This window comes from Motacilla alba, chromosome 1A (assembly GCF_015832195.1).
Source record: "Motacilla alba alba isolate MOTALB_02 chromosome 1A, Motacilla_alba_V1.0_pri, whole genome shotgun sequence".
NCBI lineage: Eukaryota > Metazoa > Chordata > Aves > Passeriformes > Motacillidae > Motacilla > Motacilla alba.
In genome coordinates this window covers 55999557-56019223 of record NC_052031.1, presented here as the reverse complement: position 1 = coordinate 56019223, position 19667 = coordinate 55999557, and the positions used below count along the sequence as shown (strand labels likewise).

Here is a 19667-nt window from a genome sequence, read left to right as displayed (position 1 = left end):
AGCCAGTGCTCTACAATAGTTTCTGGTTACTGAAATGAGTCACCTGTCTACGTATGACTGCTATTATAAACCCATATCTCCACATGGCTCGTCAGTTAAGTGGCTGAGCAGCAAAGGAATCAAAAAAAGGATTAAATGATTCAACAGCTGATGATGAAGCAGTAAGATGAAAGCTTCGATTATAGTGAAAAACCTTCCAAGTGTAACTGAATATAAGATTTCTATTTCCCCAAGAATAAGAAAACCAAGTGATGTGCTTATTCAATGAATAATAAATTTCACACTGAACTATCTTTATCTTATGGTAGAATAAAATAGATATATAAGACTTGGAAATACTGCAGAAAAAAGCATTAGACAATTAAGAGCACATGACAGAAATTGCATGTAGAAAGATATTATTTATAATATTTCACAAGCAACACATATGATGCTTTTGATAATCACACTCTTTAGGGTCACAATTCAAGTCAAGCGCATTTCAGCTAAGAACATCTGTGAAACTTAAGTACAGACATTTCTCACTTCTGGTTCTGAAGTCTTAAAGCCTTAATATATAAACACTGTGAGAAAAAGTAGGCCCACCTCCAGAAAATCTAAAAGCTAATGCCCCCTCTAGTAACAAACAGTACCCATGGTAACTCCTTGGTCACTTCAAGCTTTCTGGAGAAGGTGAGAAGTTTCTCAAACCCACAAAGAGAATCCCTCCAGTATGTCCAGCCATGAGTTCATTAACACTTGTTCCTAATAAAGGCAGCACAACAGCTGAAGAGTCAGGGTCACAAGGAACCTTCACACAATCATGGCTCAGACCACAGCTGTTTCAAAGTTGTGTTGTCCTTACTCCTAAAGCTTAAGGGTAGAGAGCACACAAAAGAACAACTGTAAAAAATATTTTAAAAATATACTTTGGAGTATCTACTAAGGTTCTCTCAGAACAGGCAAAGTCATGTTTAAGACAAATGTGTAATTTAAAAAGAGAAGACTAAAGGCACAAAAGAGAGATGGTGAGTATAGCTGTAAAGGTTCTCTTGTCATTAAGTATTATTAACCTGTGGTACAATATCTGAAGGGTACACAGACAAATACTCCTACAGAGGTTTCTTTCTTTCCTTTTGTATTTAAGTTAAAATTCATTTTATACTGAAAAAATCTGTGCAACTGTCCATATCTGAAGGACAGAAGAGCTGCTTCACCAAGGCAAAATACCTAGTTGATGCACCAGTCACCCAAAATTATAAAAATAGATAATACACTTAAAAACCAACTATATTTTACTTCTAAAAAATAGCATTGGTAAAGAATGTGCTATGTAGAGTATTCAAGAGCTTAATAACCTTGATTCACTAGACAACATGCATCTATTCTCTATCTTGTGATTTATGAAACTGAAAATTCAGTGTCCAACTCGCGGCACCTTCTAACAACTTGCCAACCTTTTCCCCTTATAAGAACTATGAAGAATTTGAATATTCAGTATATTTCATGGGAAAACACCTCCATATCTTTATATTTATCACAGTGTCTTAAAAAGCCTATAGCTATAATTCCAGCTGAAAATGCCAATTTCAAACCAAGGAAGGCTAATGTTTATGGATTCTGTCACGGACCAGTGACACTTTAGCATTGGAAATTCTGCTCATTTGACTCTGACAATTGATGATCTAGTTAACTGTGACAGAGGACAGTCTAGCAGTCTTTGTTTTCATCAAGAAAAAGGACAGTCTAGCAGTCTTTGAGAAAAAAATCCACTACTTTTCAGGTCCACAAAAGATAAACGTTAGATGTGTTTGCATTTTTAATGCCAGATTTTAATTGGGAAGTCGACACAATAACTGATGAAATTGGGAAAATATGAGGATTATGGTGAGAGTCACAGGATCCTGATAACTAGTCCTGGGAGCAGATGAGGCTGGACTACTCAGTATCTCTTCAAAGAGTGTCCAATAGCCACACTTTTCTACAGTAATCACATCCCACAAGAAATACTTCAGCTGAGTATTTGTCAAGTTATAATGATCACAGAATTGTGCAGCAGCCTGACCTCTCTAGTCCAATTTTTCATGGGAGAGGGCGCCTTGCTGAGATTACCCAGCACCCTGTCCAGTCACAGCTTCAAAGTGTTCAGTGGGGGGGACTCTACAATCAATTATCTACCAATTCACAAGACATTACTCAGCTTCTGAAAGACAAAAGCTAGCGTGTCATTGTCATGGCCAGTTACATTATTTCATTTGCTTTTTTACCTTCTGCACACACACAACTTTAGTCCATTTTTCTTTTTTTTCTTTTGCTGAAGTACAGGGCTACACAGATGAATCCTGCAGCCAAAGCCATTCACTAATCCTTTAACTATGAATTCTAATACGTGAAGAAAAAATTTATGGCACTGGTACAACACAAAAAGTTCACACTATACTTAATTCATCTAATGACACAGATCTTTCACTGTGGTCCATTTTGCACAACACAAATTGCAAATACTCAGGTAATCAGGCTAGAGAAAACACTCATTTGGTACACACATACTCAACAATTAGTCTTTGTCCTGGCCATGGTATGTCCTGGTATAACTATCTGCTCCTTATCATAGGAACATATTTGTATTGTAACATCCACTGGCATGAGATAAAGCTCTAAATCCAAACTATTTCAGACTTGAATTTCTATCACTGACACCTAAAACTCCTTTCAAAGGAAGGCAGCTGTTCTTTCAGAAATATTTGTGTGTCTATTCTTATTGATACACAAATTGAAGAATTTTAATGACACCAAACCAGTCGAGCCAATATTTTGTTAGAATATCCACCTGCAGTTCAGCTGTAAGAACTTTTTCTAAAAGTAGTTGCCACACATATCTTCTGTTGGTCTTCACTCTGAGGCTCTCAGTAAAGATGCCTGGTACCAAATGGGACAATTTAGAACTGCAGCATAACTGTTTTGCAATATCAGATGAGTCCTATGTTTTTTTCAAAGTTCTCCCTGGATGCTTGTGGGAGGATATGTGAACAATATCCCTACAACATTCACCAAATAAAGACATTTCTAAAGATAGCCTTTTCAACCTAAAAACAGTGCAGCAATAAAGAAGGCCATTTGAACAGGTTTAGTGCTGGCTCACAGCTGTGACTAAGTCCTAGCAAAATAGCTTTAAAATTACTTTTACTAACTCCCCCGTGGTTTCAACTAACAATCAAAATGCATCACCACTGCCCATTTTCTTGTGTCTGGAAAGGTGAAAGTCAAGGACAGACAGCACCAGCATAGACAGGTTGAAAAAAAGTTCCTCCTAAGGTCACTGATACAAAGTAATCACGACACAATTATACAGGAAGGGTCATTTTAGCTATGAGAAAAACTTCAGGCTCAAGGGATCCAATATATCCAAGTACAAAGCCAGCACTTCTGCCTATAAGATAAAGGCACTGAAAGCTTATCCAAATTTTGAAAACCTGTAAATTCATATTTGACATTCCTCTAGTTAGGGCATTTCAGCAGTAATATTCTAGAATATATTCAATGATTTCAGGATTTGGAGGCAAGTTACTTCCATAAGGCTTATTCAGCTTAACACAGGTAACAAGTAATTCAGTATCAAGCTCTGAATTCCAGAGAAAACCAGAAGGAATCCAATAACAAATTCTTACATGAATTTTCAAATACCTAACTTCTTGCTTGAATATTTAAGTTTCAGCAGCCTAACTTTAGACAAAACTCCAAGCTGTTGCATTTTCATTTTATATATTTGACATACATATGCCAAATCCCTACTTGTAGTTGTCTTTCACCTGAGATGATCTCCCCTCCCCTCTCCCCCCCCTCAGGACAGAAAAACAACTAGGAAACAAGATATAAACATCTTTTTAAGCTTATGTGGTTGGACTTCCAGGAGGTCTTTCAGTATTCACAGCTACATAAATTCTAATGTCAAAGCCTAGGTGCAATATGCTATTCTTTGCACATTCCAATAATTCTCTTGAGTTGCTTCAGCTGCATAACTAGAGAAAGCTCAAATTTAATTCACTCTGGGAAGCAATGGGAAGATTCCTGGAGGATTGCAACAACAGTTGACAAAGCAATTCAACAAGAGCTTTAAGTTCTACATTGCTTATTTTTCCCAGTTTGCAGGGTTGAAAACTGCACAAGTTAATTGGTATTGCATTACAAAGAGTGTTTCACAAGATTTTCATAAAAGCTTTTTTCTCCTGATATGATATTACATAATTTTGTTCTCTAACTATTCACTGCAATAAAAAAATTGAAGGATTCATGTGATACATTTTTCCTTGGCAAATTCAAAACATATTTTGAGAAGCATGTTTATAAAATCTTCAGCTTTAAAGAGCCAATTTGTACAACAGATTTTGATGGTACTTTTCCTACCTAACAAATTGCATTCCAGTTAGTATAGATAAATTAGATGCTTTACACAACCCTGAAATTTAAAAAAAAAACAAAACACACTATAAACTTCAAAACTGAAATACTAACATCATTCACAACTCAGACAAATCATATCAAAAGATATACTGGGATAGCAATATTCACTCAGAAAACATAGTATTTTATCCATATGTATGAAATAATCCATTTGTGAAATAAATACTGCAAATGCAAAAAATAAAACACAAACCAAATAAAATACCTTTAGATGTACTTGAAAACTTCCAAGCCTGTTCATTTCTTTCCTGCTGTGCAATGAGATACCTTTGCAGTGACATAAAAATTTCTAAAATTATTACTGTAAAACTAGTAATTTTGTTCATCAACACATTAATTACATGCTAAATTTAGTACTACTTTTCCTTAATTACACAGTGTTTCTGCAATGCCTAACAACAAGTAGAAACAAAGGTGCTTCCTATCCAGCCTCTTTTGCAAGAAAGGGGAGGAGGAATAAAGGGGAGATCTCCAATCAGAGTTTTAGTTTCTGTATAGGGCTAGTAAAAAAACCCCAGCAAAGTGGATCTCTGTAGAAACAGAAACAACATACTTTATCAGACTAATCAAAGTATAAAGCATAGAAACTATAGGTTATCTTGCACAGCCCAAAATAAATTCAGAATCACTGTATGATACTTGTTTCATCTATTTGTGTTTATCAGTTACAGATCTGTTTGGGACTAACCTGACAACGGTTAACATTGCACAGCACAGATTTTACTCATGGCACCACACACCACAGGATTTACATTCTACCAGAAACTCTGGAATAGCCTATGCTAAACCAAGAGCTAAAAATACAGTTATTTGATACAAACTAAACCCACACGTTGCTCTCTGATCAAGGGATGCAACAAGACAAAGCAGAGGCAGTTGCCTGTATACTACTTTGGACAAAGAATTTCTTAGCCAAATTCAAACCAATTTTATGATGAAATCTCATTTCAAATAAATTTTAAGGTTCACATACAGATCACTTAAAACTATATGGATTGTCCTTTAATTTCTTCAAATTGGTGTGTATGAACATAACTAATAAATTTGGTCCCAGCTCAATGAAGAGACAAGACATTCATGATATCCCAGGCACCTTTACCAGTGCAGACAACAATTAAAAAAAGAAAACCACAAAATGTTCTGCAATACTGTTCTAAGATGTTCTCTGCTAGCCAATCTAAGCACCTGCCGAAAGAAAAATAAATCTGGTGGTATAGTAGTTCACTAAGAATAGCCAAGAAAGCAGATTGGACAGTATCACAGAACAAAAGTAATTCAACTAAATCTACTTCTCAAATTCCAATTATTCTAAAAAAAAACAAACCCAAGCAATCAATCGACCCAAAAAAGATCTCAAAACCAACAAAACCCAAACAAAATCCACCAAATTAACAAAAAAACCCTCACAAAACCAAAAAGCACAAAAACCAAACACCCAAAACCACAAACCTGAAGAGGTTTTAATAGGGTAGGGAAGCAGTTTTTCAGTCTAGGAAATGGTAGCAATGGCATGGGGTTTTTGTATACCCAGATTTTACCCTGGGAGAGGGGGAAAAAAAGGAAAGAAGATATTAACATTATAAAAATACACTTGATTCTTTCCACAAAATTGCATCAATTTTGGAAATCAAACACTGAATTGAAATTCAAAGCTAATTCTTCAACAGTTGGTTTAACAATAATGTGCCAACAGATTAATCTAAATCATCTCACAGGAGTTTCAAAACAATTATTTAGCATTCACTTTTTTTTCTGTAAATATTGTATTTCATCACATAAGAATAAAATGTCAGCATTAAACCTTAGAAAGACCTACATTATTTACAAGCGAATATTCTAAAAGTAAAAAGGCAAGGAGTTTTGTCTCTTTTCCACTTGGAACTTGTTTAACTTTAAAAAGTATTTCAATTGTCTTCTTCCACTCTGAAATATTTTAAGCAAAAAAATCAAGAAAACACCCACAAGTTTACCTTTAAATTTATGAATTGAATACAATTTTATACTTTTTTCTATTCACCCATGCATTTAAAATTGGTAAAAAGCAAGAAACAAGTTCAAGCATATCTGCAATTCCCTTAACTGTAGACAGTGTAAGGGTAGAGTGTGAGTGAAGAAGAGTCACATCTTTCTCAGTTGTATTTCAGCAGTTCAGGTAGCACAGCTTCAGCTGCCAGGGCAAACAGCAATGTTGCATTTATACCCATTCCATTTCCCTTCCTTTATTACACCTGACCACCTTTGGCATGCATCTGACTATAAAAGCATCTGTTTACATTTAACATTCACTTTACAGGTCAACTTTACAGAAATCATTCACTACACTCCATAGCTCAACATGTAGCCTGATCACTTTGTTATGGCACAAATTCATTCCACTGACAGTGATTGATATTGTTTGTGCCACATCCCCAGTCATTCCTCCTGACCCATCCCTGTTCTGCCATCAATTCTGTTTGGGAAGTCAGGGGCTAATGACTGAAATGTCAGATGCTAATGCTGAAAATTACTCTGCAAAAATAAAAAGTTTCTTGCTGGACCAAAAAACTGATCCCAGACACAGCACAGCCAGATAAACACAACCACCACGGGGCTCTTAGCAAGAACAAATAGCTGAGTACCAGTGAAAAACTGGTTTTAGTCACAACACAGACTGTCACTGGTTTTGAAGTAACTTATCACTGCGAGTAGAAGCAGCAACAAACTTTGGAGCCAGTTTAACAAGCTAAAAGACCTCACGCTAACACAAAGAATAGGCAAGTACACAGACCACACACAAGATACCCTTCAGAAAAGGCTGTCACCCTGAAAGAAAGGCAAAAAAGTTTTTTTCATTGCTTATGTGTAAGCAGCAGGCATACAAGTAGGAGAATACTGCCGCTGGGAACATAAATCAAGCCTATTTAAAAACACTGAAACTTCACTGTACGTGTCACACACCTGAAAAGCTTGTATGTGGTTATGTAGGGAGAGAGGACTGGTCAAGAAAGGAGTGGTGACACTTCTGCAATAATATTCATTATTCATTTGAAATACTAGCAACTTTAAAGAACACTTAACACTCCACAGAGTCCCTGCACCACCAGCAATAAGTGGTATCCACCAGAGGCCACTAATGCACACTATACCACACACTATACAGCACACGCAGCTCCTTCTGCAACAAGCTGCTGTGGGAATGAGAATGGCACATTATTGCGGGGCCCTTTGGTGCCACTCATGTATGTTGCATATTTCACCTTCCCAACTGCCAAATCTGTATGGGATTTATAGGTGACAGTGTCCTAACTCAAACAGCACACCACATTCCCCATGAAGGAACTCCATGCATCCATACCTCAAAAGAGAATGGATAACAGAACTAGAAGTCATCCTGTCCTGAGCAGCTCAGCTTCGGCAACCTGATAAAACAATATTACTTCAGTTTTATTTTAATATTATTATATAATATGAGAATAACAGATAATTACACAAGACTTTTTTTAATAGCTGTCCCCAAAGCCACATTAGAAGAAGAAAATCACATTACCTGCAGAAACACCTCTATGTGAAGTGGAAAAGAGGGGAAGTTCACAGTAATAAATATAACAAAAGCTAGAAATGACAGAAGATAACAGAATGAATACAGAAATAGTTGTATTGGTAGACTGCAAATATATTTAAAGCTTCTTTATTATCCTTACTGTAACAACCTTCACAACAATGCTATCACTCACTTTAACATAGTAACAAGGCAGAAGACAAATGCTGACAAATAATTTTATCTGAGTGGTATGATTATTAGCCTTCAAATTAGAAATTAAAAGGACTTAGGAGCCCAAACCAGGTTTTGTTCAAGAATTTTAAAATACAATTTGGGACGCTCTAGCAGGCTCAGAACAAAGAAACATCCTGACAATGCCCGGGCACTCCCTCCTTCATGGTCCTGAAGGGAGCCTTTCCCCCCATCCCTGAAAAGTTACCTGATGTGGTACAGAATAACCTCCAGGTCCTGGCCATGCCCCTCCTGCCTACTGCATAAATTAACCTGTCCTGGCCAGAACCAGGATAAGCCAATTAAAACAGAAGAAGTGAGATTCCATCTGAGCATACCAAGTTGATAATTATTATTATTACATAGTAAAAAGAAAGATACTATACAACCAAACTCTTAGCATCCCTTTCTTTTTTATGAGGACATCATCCTGAGTGATGATCAAGATACAGAACAATACAAGTTCAGTCTGATGTTACATTTGTTTTAAACCCAGAAAAGACAGAGTCAAGAAATATTACAAAGCTGGATGTGTTAATCAAGCTACTGCTAAGCTATTTACCATTATTACTGGTGACCTGTGAACAGATCAGGAATTGTGACTGATGTACTGCCCAGACAAATTTTAAAAAAGCCTGAGGAAATATAAAATAAGACCAAAATCAGTGCTGATAAACCTATCTGGACTGTTCGCTGAGATGAGCACAACCTGAAGATCTTAATTTGCAATTCACATTGGGCTGTACCAAGACAAAGTTTAACTTCCCTATCTCATAAATATGAACTAATATTTTAAGCATCAAGTTTGAAGAATTCGGAAATGGAGCAGAACACTCAGCTGAACATGCTCAATGAATTTTAGGATATAAATAAAGTGCTGTTAGGTAGACAGCTAGAAGTATATACTATCTGACTATACATCAGAGAGATTACCCTGTTAGGGGCAGAAGGACTAATTAGCTAACTGGGCACCTAACAGGGTTGTGGTAGACTCTACATCCATTTTACCTAAAGGGGAAATTTTCTTTGTGGATGTATCAAATTCCAACAGGGATCAATTCATACAAATCCTATGGATGGTCTTTTTCAGAAAAGATCAGATGATTACAAATGGTTATTTCCTGGATTAAAGTCTATTAATCATTCCTTTGCATTTCTTCTGCATACTATTAGCAATTGGATAATCAACCTAATTACATCATTTAAGAGCGGCAGCAATTAAAATCTGTTTAATCAAATAATAATATCTTAAAATATCTATAGAATGCTAATGCATGATCCACATACCAAAACTGCCTATTCATTAAAGCCATCTCCAACACATGCTCCTGAGGACACAGCCAAATTTGCAGCCTGTGGAGGACCCCACAGTGGAGCGATGAAAGCCCAAGGGGGACTGTGTACCCCCCCATGGATAGCCCAGGCTGGAACAGGCTCCCAGCAGGACCTGTGACCCTGTGGGGGACCCACACCAGAGCAGGCTGCTCCTGAAGGACTGATCCTTAGAAAGGACCCACACCATAGCAGTTTGTGAAGAACTGCAGCCTGACAGAACTTATGTTGGAGAAGTTTGTGGAGACCTGTCTCCTGTGGGAGGAGAGAAAGAGCATGAGCAGCAAAGAGTAGCTGAGATAAATGTGTGAAGAACTGACTGCAACCCCCATGCCTTTTCTGCCTGTGCCACTCAGGCAGAAAAATAAGGAGTGGAGTTGAGCCTGTGAAAAAGGGAAGGGCTGGTTGAAGGTGTTTTAAGATTTGCGTTTATTTCTCACTACCCTACTCTGATTTGATTTGCAACAAGTTAATTTCCCTGAATCAAGTAAGCTTTGCTGTGATCATAAATGGAGTGTGATCTCTCTCTGTCCTTAACTCATGAGTTTTTTGTTATAGTTTCTCTGCTCTATCCAGTTAAAGAGAGTGACAGAGTTGTTTGGTGGGCAGCTGGCATCCAACTACAGTCATCTCACCACAGGCCATCAACGACACAGGAACAGAATAAAACTTTTAACTTCCCATTTTGAACTCTGTTTGCTTAAGACAACATGGAAGTTTGCTTTGGGAAGTGGCACTAAGAATCAAAAGTTATTGGTGGATCATTCCTTATGTGCTGGTTGTTCCTACTTTCAGTTGCACCAGCTTTCAAAAACAACAAAAACCTCAACTCTCAGAGCCCTAACAATAACCAGTGAGACGGCAATACTCCCAGGTGTGGGTGTAACAGTTTCTAAGAATTTAGTTGACCAAAAGAGGGAACGCTAACCACTCAATTTATTTCTATCTGTATCTGAATGACACTAGACTGACAGCATCCTTTATATGAAGCTCTCTAACACACAACAACTAATGAAAAGCTGTGTAAAGGAAATGGTTACCCAGTTTCTCCTATATAAAACAGCGTGTTCACATTCTGGAATGGAACCGTAACCTCACTCAACACAGCAAGAACTTAGGAGTAACTTCCTCCAAATGAATTCCCTCTAGACCTAAAAGCAAGCTGTTCAGCAGCACCTAGAAATTAAGCACAATTATATGTTGACCAGATATCAGATTACTTTGAATGCTTAGATTATTTCAGGTAATTGAAAAATGAGCTTTGAAGCTTTTATCTTTACTATTAAGGGATGAGAACCTGAATATTTTGGAAAAATGTTTTTGAGAATATTATTCAAGAAATGTGGAAGTAAGCATGCCTACAAGTTGATGTTGCATACGTGTGGTTCCATTAAATACAGAGTTCATTTAACAGATCTATACCTGTTTATTATCCATTTATCATTTCTCCCAAAAAGAAAGTAGCATTGTTCCACTCAGCAGGGAGGTAGGTATCTGTCAAATTGCCAAGAAAGCCTCAATTAAGGGAGAGGATGACAGGTTTAAGTCAAACTAAAACCACGTCCCATTTGTCCTCTGACTCACTGCAGATTATTTATTGAAATCTGTACTTCACATTACCCCTTTTAAAAAGTGCATGTTAAGCATATTCACCCTGCATCTTTTACTTAACCTATTAAGTCAGAAATTAGAAAAAAACCCAGCTCATTATATTCTTTGTCATATAACTTTAAAGTTAACCAAGTATGGCTGTGCATCTGCTATTGAGAATAAAAAAAAATTTTTTTTTTAATTCTTATTTTGTTATTCACCTACTATTGCTATGCCAAGTAAGAAGTTCTGTGCAAGTTGGTTTTATAATCCAAAACCCTGGCTGTGAGATGCCAGGCACAAAAACTCTGCTAGGCCTTTTGGAGCCCGGTCAACATACACATTTTGTTGCTACAGTCACCAGGTGGCAATAGATCTACCTGGTATGTGGGAGAGAATAATGTACAATCATAGATGAAAGTCAGACTTAGGAGCCCTGTTTGTGCTACTCATGCACAAAGACACAGTAAAATAAGACAGAAAGAACATCACACTTCTGCAACAAGGACTTCAGGATTAACAGTACAGTAACACCAAGGTCAGCCAGTTTTATTAGTAGCAAATGACTTCTTACTTTATATCAAAAGCTTAAGAGCTTGCAAGTACAGCAGGATACCATGATGCATCAGTCGCAACAGGCATAAGAAGATACTTTGAACATACTTTCACATCCACAGTGTCACTTAAAGACTGAGTGGTGCCCATTTTCAGGGCATATACTATGTTATATTGACAAGTTTATGTCATCTTTTGACACAAAATCAAGCCATTTTGGTTTCAGTCAAACTGTTTCAAAGAAAAATTTAATAATATCATGGAGATTTCTAATTCGCACCATTTCTGCTGTTTATACTGTAGTCTGTAATTCACTGCTCTAGGGTATGTCATAAAAGGCAAAGAAGGTTTAAAATTTTTGTGCTTTAGATGCCTTGGAATTAGTTCTTTAAAGCAGAGTCCTACACAAGCAGAAAGGATTAACAATATGCACTGGTCCAAAGCCAAACAGTTTGAGATACAGGTTTCCAATACTATCAAAATGTTTACAATACCTTGGGTAAGCCAGAACAGTTTTTAAACATTTGCATAATCTAAAAATTTGAATCAAACCACCTTATTTTAAAGCCTGAGAGGCATTTTCTTTTTGCCTTGGAGCTCATTACTGTGCAGTGTTACAATAGCCATGTTAGTTCTACCCCTATTTACTAATTAGGGCTGGGAACCTCCTCAAATATTGACACATCCTGTCCACCAAGATCCACAGGACTCTAAGCAAGTGCACCAGTGGCTTAAGCAGAATCTCTCACACTCCAAAGAGCACTCCTGAAGGCAGATTCTAGACCAACACCATTAGAGAAATTTGGATTATTCCCCTCCCCTAAGCAAGGCACCTTAAAAGATAACACATAAAGGAACAACATTCAAGTCTTGTGACAAATTGGACTATGGAGACTGTGAACCAACCACAGGGTACAGCAGCTGTTTTACTGTCCACTCCAGGTTATTCTTCTCAATCCCAGTGAGCCAACCACCCATGAAACATTCATATTAAATACAGCATTCTACTCAATCACAGAAGACTTAGTTTGGTTTACCTCAGCACAGTTACATCACTCTTTTAGTTCCTACTCCTTCTTTTTCATCTCCTGGGAATAGTTCATTAAGTCAAAAATCAGTAACTGGGTTTAGCTGAAAGGAACAGTGTCACCTCTTGAAGTTCTGGCAATTATGACAGAGTTTGAATTAAATCCCATGTTACAAAGAAGTTGTTAATCTCACAGACTAGTCTTAAATTCAAGCATTAGACACTTCATTCCAGGCCTCAGGCAACAAGAAAGTCATTAAATCATAGTATTTTTTTTAAAAAGCAGGGATTCTAAGAACTAAAAAGGCACTCATGTATTAGTTTATATGGATGTTTAAAAAATATATTTAAAAAAAAAACCCAACCCAAACCAAAAACCACCTTCAGTCTGCATCTACTCTTCTCCCGACTTAAAGCATGAGAAGATGCAGTTTTTCTATGAGTTGCTACACTAAGAAAACCAGATACCAACTCAGAAACAGAAAGCTACCTTTTAGCTACTTTGTATTACAACACAGATTTTTACAAGCACAGGCAATTTCTGACTGGCAGCACTGCTAAGCATTTAATCCAATTCCTGCAATGAACACAGAATTTTCTTAGCCTTCATTTATAGGCTACCCATTCAACCCACAGTCACCTCCAGGCTCATTTTAACAACAATAAGGGAAGCACAGAATTGAAGCTCGTAGCTCACTCAGCTCTAGAGCAGGAAAAGGTGTCCATATGCTCCACAAACAGACCATGAGAACAAAACTTCTCATTCCAGACACTAAATCATCCAAACATGTCACCCGGTAAAAATAACAGGTTCACTGATTTCAAACCAACATTCAAGTGGCTTGTCACAAGAAAAGAAAGCAGACATCTACCCACTAGAAAAATAGATCATCTAGGTATTTTCTGAAGGCACTGTTTAAAAACATTCATAGACCACAATGATCTAGACCACAATCAAAAAGCCATTTTATTATGATAGTATTTCAAAGGCATAAAAAAGGGAAAAATTGATCCAGATTTGTAAACTACTTCCAAAAGGGAGTTTGGAGCACTTTAGCACAGAACAGTCACAGCAAGGCGGCACCTGCACACCTCTTCTGCTCACCACACTGAAGCTGTAGTGAACAGAGATTGGGGATCTCTAAAATGACGCTGCACTGTGCTCAGCAGACATGATCCTTATGATAATATGTGCTCCTGTTTAAGCTGATTCAGCCATAATTGGCAGAATATAACTACTATCTTTGAAGGCAAATTGCAAGTTAGACAAAATATAATTTCAGGCAGGTACAAGTGTAAAACAGCCAGCACATGAGGGTTCGGTGTTAATAACCTTAATAGTAAAGAATGCAATTAACAAGTTTTGACCAACTGAAACACAGCTGGCAAACTCTTTTACTTTGAGAATGATCCTTTTGTTGCACTAAAACTAGAATGAAAACTTAGCTGCTTACATAATGCAGCCTTCACTATGGCTCTTATAATAATGCACTACTATTGTTTTAACTTTTAAAAGGGAAAGGTTTTTGGCTTTAAAGAAGAGCTGAATAGATGCTGGCATTAAATCCCAACTAGCAGAAAGGAATCTCTCACCCACTCCCCAATAGCAAGAGAGAACAGTCTCGTGGCAGCCTTTCAAGTGGGAAGTTGCAGAGCACAACAGAAACAAAAGTGCCTAGCACATCCACAGCTCATTTTTTTACCGCAGTCTGTGTCAAATGATCAAACTTACACAAACAGGTACAGGAAATGTAAGGAGTTGTGAACTAGCTTTAAATTATCCTAGCTAATCTATGATTTTAATCAAGTAATTCAAGCGTTTAAAACTGCAAGACTTCATTTAGTTTTCAAAATGTGCAGTTTACAAAGGACAGCGTACAGCACTTGCATCCTTCTGGCTTCCTTTAGTGTTCAGGCAAAAGGATGACTAAATCTATCAGCTTCTGAGTCACACCAAGCAGAGACAGCTGAGAAGGACAGATACAGCGAGCCAGACACTGTACCCATCCTGTTCTTCCCTAACCAGGTAGCCTCAGTGCACATAGAGATGTCTGTCTCTCACACAGTCGTTTCGCTCTGGGACACGAGGAGATTCTTTCCATAGGCCAAAAAAGGGAAAGTCAAGATAGAAGGCGGCAACCGCAAGACCAAGTAGCTTGACTGAGCTGGGTCATTACTAGCACTCAGAAAGGCCTGAGCTGCCTAAAACCTCACTCTCGCCCGTAGAAATATCTCCTCCCACTAAACCAGGATCGTTACCTGCCATCAGGCGGGGCGCCGGGATTTCAAAGCCTCGAGGAAAAACCCAGCGGCCCAAGTTTAGGACTCCATCCTCGCCTTCTTTTTCTCCCGAAACCAAAGCCGCCGCCACCACCACCGAGTGGGTCACTAAACTTCCCCGAGCAGGGAGCTCTCCCCTCCTACAGGAACCGAGCCAGTGTCGTCATCCCTCGCAAGCCCTGGCCCGGCCCTTCCCCGCCTGGCGCCGTGCAAGGAGAGCTTCACCTTCCCCGCGCCCGCCGCAGCGCCGTGGGGTGGGCGACCAGCCAACCCAGCGGGCTCCCCGGGGGCCGTTCCCCGGCCCGGCCCGCTCGGCCCGACCCCAGCACGAGCAGCGCCGTCGGCGCGGCTGCGGCACCGGCGGCTCCCCCCGCCCGGACCCACCGCCCGCCATTGCCCAACGGCTCCGACGGAGATCCAAACCCAGCCGCCAGCTCGAGCCTCTCCCGAAGGCAGGGCCCCAGGGCGCGGAGCGGCCCTCACCTGCAGCGCCGGGACTGCCCGTCGCCCGTACCCGGCGGGGGTGGGGGTGACGAGACGGCGAGAGCGCGGCGGAACCAAACCTACCCCTGCGCTCCGCTCGGCGCCGCCGCCCCCACCCGCCCCCTGCCACCCGCCCAGCCGCTTCCCCATTGGTCGAGAGCGAGGGCAAGCTCCCGCTTCGCCGCTGTCTATTGGCTTTCCGCGACTGCCAATCAACGCCGCTTCCCCGTCGGGGGCCGTGAGGGCCGGTGCGCGCGCCCGCGGCCGGCGCGCGTTCCCCGGTGACCGTCGGGGACAGCCAGAGCCACGCGTGCGGCCCCGCCCCCCCGGCCCTCACCCCGGGGGGCTCCGACTGCCCCGGACCCGGCCCGGGCTTACCCCGGGGCCAGCGGCTGCCTGGCCCGCCCGGCCGCAGCGTCAGCCAGGTGTCCGAGTGTAGCAAACCATGACAGGAGCACTGCGGAACGCAGCAGGGCGCGGCAGGAATAACGCTGCGTCCGTGTCCCGTTTCCACTGCGGGGCACCGTGAGTAAGCAGAGGTTGTTTCCCGAAGCGAAATGCGAGCGAGTTGAAAGATCCCGAGAAGTGTCGGGGACTTTTCCGCGCGCGGCAGCGGTGCAGGCGCTGATTCTGCTCCGCACAGCGCGGTGCGCTCCGCAGGCGCCGCGCCACCGGGACCGCCCGCTCGGAGCCGGGGCTGGGCTCGCAGCTGCCCCGGGCACGGGCTCAAGGACAGGGGCCACCTCTGACATGGTACTGCTGGCTTAGTTACACCGCTCTCCGCGGAGCTACGCGGTTCTCGCCCATTATCAGAACTGTAATTCACGCCTTCGCCTACCTTTCGGATTTATTTCTTTTAGACAGAGAACTATTTCAAGTTCCAAGCAGCAGCCACCACGGTGACCTTCCTTCGTCCCTTCAGCCTTTGCCTTCGCCGCTAGTTTCTGCATTTCCCTCCCATCTGCCCTTCTCATCACGGCTGTGCCTCCAGCGCTATCCCCGGGGACAGCCTGGTTCGAGGACAGCAAGAGCTCTGGATCACAGGGTAGGGCTGCAAAACAGTACTTTCCTCTTGGCCGTGTTTCTTATGCAAGTCTGCATATAATCAGATCGACGCCAAGCCTTCCTGTACTCTTTCACTATGTCTGTGACTCATTAACTTTAGTTCTCTTAGATTAGTTGAGTAGGATTTTAAGACCATGACACTGGGATAAATTTTATCTTCTGAATGTCCTTGATAAATGGATTTGAATTAATTGCTATTAACATTACTGTGAAATTTGGCCAGGTTGGTAAACTTCCTAGATTGAACATGATTTCTCCCTTCCCTCACTCTCCTGTGTTGAAAGTTAGCAGTTAACATTTGAGAGGAGAAATCTTGTAATTTATTGTTTCTTATACTTCTGACCAGAGCTGCACTTTAGTTTTCTACAGTCTCTCTCATTAATGTGAGATCAGCACACTACAGGGGACATATACAATCATAAATACAGCTCTTTCTGTAAGGAATTAAGGTTCTGTTTTGCCTAGAGCATTGTCAAAGCTGGAAATTCTCCATGCCAGAACACTTAGACTTTCTTAAACCTAACATCAAAACAGTCATTCATCTCTTTGTTTGCTCAAATAATGCTCAAACTTGTTCAAAGATAGAAGAAACAGAACAAGAATTCAGCGTAAATCATAGAACAGCGCTCATACTGCGATGAAAGGGAATTCCAGTTTGGCAGAGGACAGAACCTGCAGCCTAAGGTGGACTGGTACAGAAAATTCTCAACTATTCCACACAGAGTTCATTGAATGCTACCACCTTGTGTCCCAAAACCACTCCACTGCGCACAAACCCAGTGCTGATTGCATCTATGCTACTCCCAGTGAAAACCAGGGCCCATGTTCTTATCTTAGGCCAAATTGGGACAATGACTGTAAAAGGAGTAAGAAATGTATTTTCAAGTCCTGAGTCTGGTGACACAAACTATCAGACAATCTTTTATCAATGAAGAAAATATTCTTCAAATCAGCTATTCCCATGTATTGACTTAGGTAGGCTGATGTACTGCTTACACATTATATACATATCTATTTATATGTATAACATATAATTATATATATTACATTGTAATATGTACATAGAAATTGTATACAATTTATTACTCTATTTACATTTATTTTACTGTATTTCCATATATACGCTTACTATATTTTTATAGAGATCTATATAATATATATAAAATATATAATATAGAATATATTATATGGAATATATTATATACACACACATGTATAGGTACAATAAATTTAGCCCTTGTGTCATAATGGAAAGGCAGTGTGTTATTTTGGGAGTCACCTCCATATGGAATTGCAACTGGTTCTGGCTTCCAAGGGAATGGAGACTGATAAGAAATGAGGAATTTACACAACATTTTTTACAAACAACTGGACTCAGATTTTAGTATAACCTGAGAAATAACAATTGTGTTTTTCAATGTTTCACTTAAACATCTTTATGATTCAACTAGCACCTTTATAACTGCTATGAAATAATAATTTTGAAGATAAAAAATTCCAGACTATTAGCTGGAAAAAATAAAGCATACATACCAAAAGGCAATTTTTATGAACATCTTAATTTAATATTTGGAAGTTTCTCAAGGCACCACTTTAGGGAATATTATTTTTGAGCCAGCTGAATATTCTTTTCTGCTTGCAAGATGTTTTCTATCAGTTTGACACTTAAATGAAAAATGCCTAGACACCTTTGGAAGCCAGTAAGACAATAAATGTTACAAGAGTTTTGAAAATACATTTTTAACTGCCAAGTTTTTACCCCATTCCAAGTGTAGTATTTGAAGCAATTTGGAAGCAACATTATTAGAGTCACCTTAATGTACTTTTGGAATCAACACTATTGCTCTTCCTGTGAAGGAAGCAGAATCTGTCTGCACTGGAGTTTATACATATGCAGGTATAGTAATTTGACTGCTTTACTTATAGTAACACAGTTTAATGTCTGTATAAATATATACAGGGCTTGAGGCTACATGCACTTAATAAATACATATATGCACTTGAAAAATTGCTTGGGGAAATACACCAGAAAGGTTAATAAAGTACAATTTCTTTCAATTTATCAAATGTAAATTGGCTTTACGTATATTCAAAGATTAAGTTTTTCTCATAGTGAGTTAAAAGAGATAAGTGGTCTAATTATATCTATCATCAGTGATGCAAGATCCCAGCAAGATGACACTATTATGATACCATAAATAATTTTTTAATGTAGAGAATCACACTCCACCATATTAATAATTTTGATTTTGGTACTTTGATGATTTTTCCTAAGTATTAAAAAGCAGCTGTTCTCTGTACATTTTCAGTTAGCTTAAAAGTGTGACATCCAGTGAAAGATTACCTTAATCTTTTTCCTTGGAAGAGAAGCTGACAGTCTTTCCAGTCCCACTGGTGAGCACTTGATTCAGACTGTTAGGAACAGGACAGGAAGTTTGTGGGGGAAAAAAAGTCCTCTCATTTTAGATAAGTATCCCACGGTTATTTTTACTTTTAACACAATCTATTTTTAAATATGCTTCTTGTTTCTTCTGCTGTCCTCAGAAATTCCATGTGTCCTTTTAGGCACTAGTACTTTGCCTATAAAGAAATTCTGTCTCCTGCCTTCACTCAGAACAAATTTTGTGTTTCTCGACTGCTGCTGTAACATTTCAGAATTCTCTTCAAACTCCTTCTCTCTTGTTAAGAAACTCCATGCGTTATGATCTTTATTTACACTTTAAATGTAAATTTAAATCTTGTATTTAAAAACTAAAAAACATATTTTGATTGCAAATGTAATGCCATTAGTGACTATATATGCCAACCAATGACAACAAATTTCAGATTATTAAATTTAATTCCACTCAAATCAATCAATTTCACTGTTTCACTGCGCAGCTTTCACTGGGAAAGACCCTTTCAAATAAAAGCCATATTCTAGTCTGAAGTACTTTTTGTTGTCTCCTTGTTTTTCATGAGTGTTTTTAATTACTGTTTCATACTGTCCAAACGTTTCTATTTTACAACAATTGTCTATGACTACCTCAGATGTGAATTATTTGCTTTTAATAGGTACAAAACTGCAGAATAATTAAGGCATACAAGACTTTCTGTCAATAGCAAAGGTATCTATGTGATTGTCATTACTGGGAAAGTTCAAGT

General features: G+C 39.3%; 1 protein-coding gene and 1 long non-coding RNA gene across 12 annotated transcripts in view; one reads left to right on the top strand and one right to left on the bottom strand.

Annotated features, from left to right (window-relative positions):
* PACSIN2 (protein kinase C and casein kinase substrate in neurons 2) overlaps positions 1-16437 on the bottom strand; it is a 54514-nt gene extending 38077 nt beyond the window's left edge. For 6 of the 11 annotated variants that reach the window (XM_038153036.1, XM_038153044.1, XM_038153047.1 and 3 more), the window contains exon 1: positions 15459-15606. The gene's annotated coding sequence lies outside the window, so the exon portion shown is untranslated. Of the gene's footprint in view, positions 1-4645; positions 5778-7774; positions 7839-14954; positions 15421-15458; positions 15607-15836; positions 15978-16296 lie in introns of those variants that run through there. The other 5 variants (XM_038153037.1, XM_038153043.1, XM_038153041.1 and 2 more) reach the window with 5 other exon arrangements.
* On the top strand, positions 16076-19452 carry LOC119707712. Its single transcript, XR_005258821.1, has 2 exons — positions 16076-16211; positions 16319-19452. It is a non-coding gene; the product is annotated as an uncharacterized LOC119707712 (long non-coding RNA).
* Positions 19453-19667: the final 215 nt, after the last annotated feature.